The sequence below is a fragment of the Petromyzon marinus genome, chromosome 63 (assembly GCF_048934315.1).
Source record: "Petromyzon marinus isolate PM22_M1 ecotype Great Lakes invasive population chromosome 63, UKy_Petmar_22M1.pri1.0, whole genome shotgun sequence".
Taxonomy (NCBI): Eukaryota; Metazoa; Chordata; class Hyperoartia; order Petromyzontiformes; family Petromyzontidae; genus Petromyzon; species Petromyzon marinus.
In genome coordinates, this window is record NC_133729.1 from 2,538,226 (window position 1) to 2,544,346 (window position 6,121).

The 6,121-nt window shown below is 56.9% G+C and overlaps 1 long non-coding RNA gene across 1 annotated transcript; it reads right to left on the reverse strand.

Moving 5' to 3' along the window:
- Nucleotides 1–2,379: 2,379 nt before the first annotated feature.
- On the reverse strand, nucleotides 2,380–6,121 carry LOC142906289 (uncharacterized). The gene is made up of 2 exons (XR_012930117.1): nucleotides 6,081–6,121; nucleotides 2,380–2,792 (listed from the first exon to the last, which is right to left on the reverse strand). It is a non-coding gene; the product is annotated as an uncharacterized LOC142906289 (long non-coding RNA).

The following is a 6,121-nucleotide window of genomic DNA, read 5'->3' on the forward strand; positions in this document are numbered from 1 at the left end:
AAGCGATTTGAAGCATGGTTTATTTTCAAAATAATTTTTTTGGGGGGGGGCAAAGCTTTGTGACGTCATATTTGAGGGGGGGTCTGACTTTTTGTGACGCCGTGTGACGAGAAGGGGGGGGGAGGTAAAAAATCGTCCAAAATCGCGTGACGTCATTTATGGACCGGCCCCCCACCCTTAGCCTCTGCAGTTTACACGCGGGATTTTGCTGTCTGTGTGTGCGCGCGAATGGATCATTCCTGAGCCTTCCCCTTGGTCGAGTTAGCCTCGCATGAGTGACTGGTGCAAGTGTCTATAATCAAACAAAGACAAAGATCACGCGCCACGTGTAGCCTGTGACAGGCCGTACGGGCAAGTGCTCTTAGCGAGCGACTACGAAAGCCTGGCACGGCGCAACGAGGAGGTCGGTGGCCAACACCACGCCCGGCCGCCTTTGTCTCCCCAGTGGCGATGTTTACTACGCACCGCACCAGGTGCTCGTTTGAGTGGATGGGAGTAAAAAAATTGAATAAAAGTCGAACCCCCCCCCCCCCCCCCCCGCAGATGTACAGGAACAATAACGACCGATCTTCTTTGGTTCTTTCGGTCCAACCAGACAGTCTCGCCCCCTTCACCTGATGAAGGCCGCTTGTGTTGTGGCCGAAACGTCGTGAGAATATTATTGTGTTATTTTATTTTATCAATTTATTATTTTATTCTCATTCTACGTGACTTTACCGAAAGAACCAAAGAAGATGAATCATTGCAGTCACGAAAGCTTTAAATCGAAAAATAACGACCGACTATATTCAAGCTTTCCCATGCCGCATGAACCACTGCACGCGATGCCCGATACTCGGGAGTCCGGGGAAATCTGCACCGCGGTGGGGTCACGAGGGCCGGAGTTGAGATGCACTGGTGACGACTCCCAAGCGCTGGAAGAGGCCTGGGTTCGAGCCCCGACTTTTGGGCCACTCTTCAGCGTGGAGTTTGTAAGTTCTCCACCCTCTTCTGTGTGGAGTTTGTATGTTCTCCACCCTCTTCAGCGTGGAGTTTATAAGTTCTCCACCTCTTCCGTGTGGAGTTTGTATGTTCTCCACCCTCTTCAGCGTGGAGTTTGTAAGTTCACCACCCTCTTCAGCGTGGAGTTTGTAAGTTCTCCACCCTCTTCAGCGTGGAGTTTGTAAGTTCACCACCTCTTCTGTGTGGAGTTTGTAAGTTCTCCACCCTCTTCCACGTGGAGTTTGTAAGTTCACCACCCTCTTCCACGTGGAGTTTGTAAGTTCTCCACCTCTTCCACGTGGAGTTTGTAAGTTCACCACCTCTTCCACGTGGAGTTTGTAAGTTCACCACCTCTTCCACGTGGAGTTTGTATGTTCTGCCCCTCTTCAGCGTGGAGTTTGTAAGTTCACCACCTCTTCGCCGTGGAGTTTGTATGTTCTGCCCCTCTTCCGCGTGGGGGTTTTCCTCCGGGTTCTCTGCTTTCCCCCCGCAATGACATTTTGTTTTCGAATAAAACCACCCCACGTTGCATTGTGACTGCCGTGAACCAAAAAACCATCCCAAAGCTGCGAATATTCCCCGCAAATCGCTCGATTGGGAGCGCACGCCGCTCAGCTGCAGGAATTCCGCCCCCGCTTCCCCACCCATCGATTGCGAAAGACTTCACGGGACCCTCCTGAAAAAATAATCTTGAGACCTCTCTGGGCTAATGCTATCTGGCTTAAACAAGTTCGTCGAAATCACCGATGCTGAGTCTTCGGGCTTTCAAATGGCGAGCACGCACGCACGCACGCAAGCACACGCACACACATGCACACACATGCACACGCACGCACGCACACACATGCACACGCACACACACGCATGCACGCTCGCACGCACACGCACGCACGCACACGCACGCACACACACGCACACACACGCACACACACGCACGCACACACATGCACGCGCACGCACGCACGCACACACACGCACACGCACGCACACACGCACGCACACACACGCACACACACAAGCACGCATGCACGCACGCACGCACGCACACACACGCACACACACGCACACACGCACACACACACGCACGCACACACACGCACACACACACGCGCACACACACACACGCACACACACGCACACGCACACACATGCACACGCACGCACGCACACGCACACACACACACGCACACACACACGCACGCACACACACACGCACGGGACATCCCCTAAAGTTGCAGGGACCGAGTCTGTGAGCTGCAGTGGACCCAACGATTAGTGCCGATGAGACGCACTCATGTCCGACACGGCTTCCGGTGACGGGCGATTTGCGCTCCAATAAAACAAACACTCAAAATCATAGCAACAGCCATCAGACAACAGCCATCAGACAAATGTACATTCGTAATAATAAAAGTGTTTTTTATTTATTTATTTTGTCGCGAAAGCATACGTGTTCAACTTACAATGTAGATTGAAAAAAATTTGTCGTTGACTTTTTTTATTCCAATCACCCGTCTCCCTCCCCCCTCCCCCCCACGCCGCCCCCTCCCCAATCCTCTCGTTGCTCCCTGGAGGGGACCGGCCCGACGCGGCGTGCCCGCGGCTCCTTTGCGTCCATGGCCGGTGGCCGTGGAGACGCGGCAGGAGTTGACCACCACCATCACCACCACCGCCACCACCGCCGCCCACGCCGCTTGCCGTTCGTCCGTGCGCCGTCACATCTTCTTGCGGAAGCTGAAGGGGTTCTCCTTGATGGGCAGCACTTGCACCGGCTCCGTCTGCGTCGCGACCGTCGAAGTCCTCTTCCCTCCCTGCGCACGCGAGGTCAACACCACCACCACCACCACCACCCCACCCCCCACACACGAAGACAAAGATAAAGATCCCCCGTATAGCCTCAACGGGCTGGTTAACACATAGGAGGCTTTAGCGAGCAATACCATACGGGTTTTTTTTTTGGGGGGGGGGGGGCGTTTGATTGCGTAAATATATAAATGTTGTGTCGTTAAACCCGCCACCACCCGACACAGCCAATCGGTAAGGGTTGTGTGACGTAAACTGAACGTGCCTAATCGATCGCTGGTACAGCACAGGGAGATCGCACACAAGGGTTGTCACCACATCTACGCCTCTGTACAAGGAACACAACAGGAAGACTTCTCCACAAATCTGGCTCTCGCCTGATGAAGCTGGTTGTAATTACTGGCGAAACGTCGTACTCAAGATTGTAAATGTTGTGGCTTGGCTCTCCAACACACAACCGGTGTTGCTGTACTAGTATACTACACTATACACTACTATACACTATACACTACTATACACTATACACTACACTATACACTACACTATACACTACACTATACACTGCACTATTATACACTACACTATACACTACTATACACTACACTATACACTACTATACACTATACACTACACTATACACTACACTATACACTACTATACACTACTATACACTACTATACACTACACTATACACTACTACACTATACACTACTATACACTACACTATTATACACTACACTATACACTACTATACACTATACACTACACACTACACTACAATGCACTACACTATACACTACTATACACTACTATACACTAGTGCTGTACTAGTGACGAATTGGCCACGTTCTGTTTACGTGACAAACCTTACTAGTTGGCTGTGTCGGGTGGTGGCGGGTTTTAACGACACATTTATATATTTACGTGGCGATCTAACCCCAAAAAACTCTATTATGGCCTTAACAGACTGTTGGGGCAAGTGCTGTTAGCAAGCACCTACGAAGGCCGGCACGGCACACGAGGGGGTGGGTGGCCAGCACCACGGCCGGCCGCCTTTGTCTCCCTAGTGGCGATGTTTACACACCGCACCAGGTACCTACTTGAGGCTGAGTCGCCCTAGGGGAGGCCCATGACCGGTTCAGATAATCGTCACCGGTGGTGGCCGCGAGCGGGAATCGAACCCAGGCCGCCGGGTTCGTAGCGCAGCGTAGCGCTAACCACTACACCACCACTCCCCCACACACACACAGAGACAGCACGCTAACCACTACACCACCGCTCCCCACTCCACCACTCCCCACACCACCACTCCCCCCCACACCACCACTCCCCACTCCACCACTCCCCCCCACACCACTCCCCCCACACCACTCCCCCCCCACACCACTCCCCCCCACACCTCCCCCCACACCACTCCCCCCACACCACTCCCCCCACACCACTCCCCCCCACACCACTCCCCACTCCACCACTCCCCACACCACCACTCCCCCCACACCACTCCCCCCCACACCACTCCCCCCACCCCACTCCCCCCACACCACTCCCCCCACACCACCACTCCCCCCCACCACTCCCCACACCACCACTCCCCCCACACCACTCCCCCCCACACCACTCCCCCCACACCACTCCCCCCACACCACTCCCCCCACACCACTCCCCCCACACCACTCCCCCCACACCACCACTCCCCCCCACCACTCCCCACACCACCACTCCCCCCACACCACTCCCCCCACACCACCACTCCCCCCCACCACTCCCCACACCACCACTCCCCACACCACTCCCCCCACACCACTCCCCCCCCACACCACTCCCCCCCCACACCACTCCCCCCCACACCACTCCCCACACCACCACTCCCCACACCACTCCCCCCACACCACTCCCCCCCCACACCACTCCCCCCCCACACCACTCCCCCCCACACCACTCCCCCCACACCACTCCCCCCACACCACTCCCCCCCCACACCACTCCCCACACCACCACTCCCCCCCACACCACTCCCCCCCACACCACTCCCCCCCCACACCACTCCCCACACCACCACTCCCCCCCACACCACTCCCCACACCACTCCCCCCCACACCACTCCCCCCCACACCACTCCCCCCCACACCACTCCCCCCCCACACCACTCCCCCCCACACCACCACTCCCCCCACACCACTCCCCCCCAACACCACTCCCCCCCCACACCACCACTCCCCCCACACCACTCCCCCCCACACCACCACTCCCCCCACACCACCACTCCCCACTCCACCACTCCCCCCACACCACTCCCCCCACACCACTCCCCCCACACCACCACTCCCCACGTGCTGTGTTACAGTGGCGGCCATAACGAACATTGACTTCCCACCCCCCAGCCCCCCCCCCCCCCCAGACCAATGCTCTATTTCAGGGCCGGTATTTTTAATCACCTTACAGCCCCCCCCCAACCCCACACAGGGCCAGCTGCCACTGGGGGTGCCCCCTTGTGAATGTGCGAGATGAGACGCCGTGACGTAAACCGCTCTATCAGAACAACGCGGCTCACAACAACCTTCTCCCCCACCGCAAATCACGTGACTTCTGTGTGGCCACTCCCACTCTGAATCCCTCCCCTCCACACCGCCCACTGTGAAAACAGACGCCGCTGCTGCTGCTGCTGCCACTCTGTGCAGCTCGCTCCAGCTCGCTCCTTCCCTCTCTCTCTCATCTCTCTCTTCCCTCCGCTCTCATCATCACCATCATCACCATCACCACCATCACCACTCCCTCATCATCACCATCATCACCACTCCCTCATCATCACCATCATCACCACTCCCTCATCATCACCATCATCACCACTCCCTCATCATCACCATCATCACCACTCCCTCATCATCACCACCATCACCACTCCCTCATCATCACCACCATCACCACTCCCTCATCATCACCACCACTCCCTCATCATCACCACCATCACCACTCGCTCATCATCACCATCACCACCATCATTCTCTCGTGGCCCCGACATCTCGGCCCGGCCATTCCTTCTGCCTCTCCCTCCTCCTCCCTCCTCCTCTCTCCCTGCTGCTCACCTTGAGCCGTGCCTCCTCTGTCCACCTCGGGGGACTTCTGTCCAGGCCTCCCTCTCCTTCCCTCCTCGCTCACCCTGCCCCCACCGCCCCGCCATGCCCCCACGTCTGCTGCCCTTCGGCACAACCGACTCTAACCCCACGTCCGGCGGTGCACGTGACCCGGATTTAACGTCCAATCGATACGGGCACGCGCTCACGCACGCACGCGCTCACCATGGACCTGAAGAAGCCCCCGAACGCTGCGGCTGATGCGG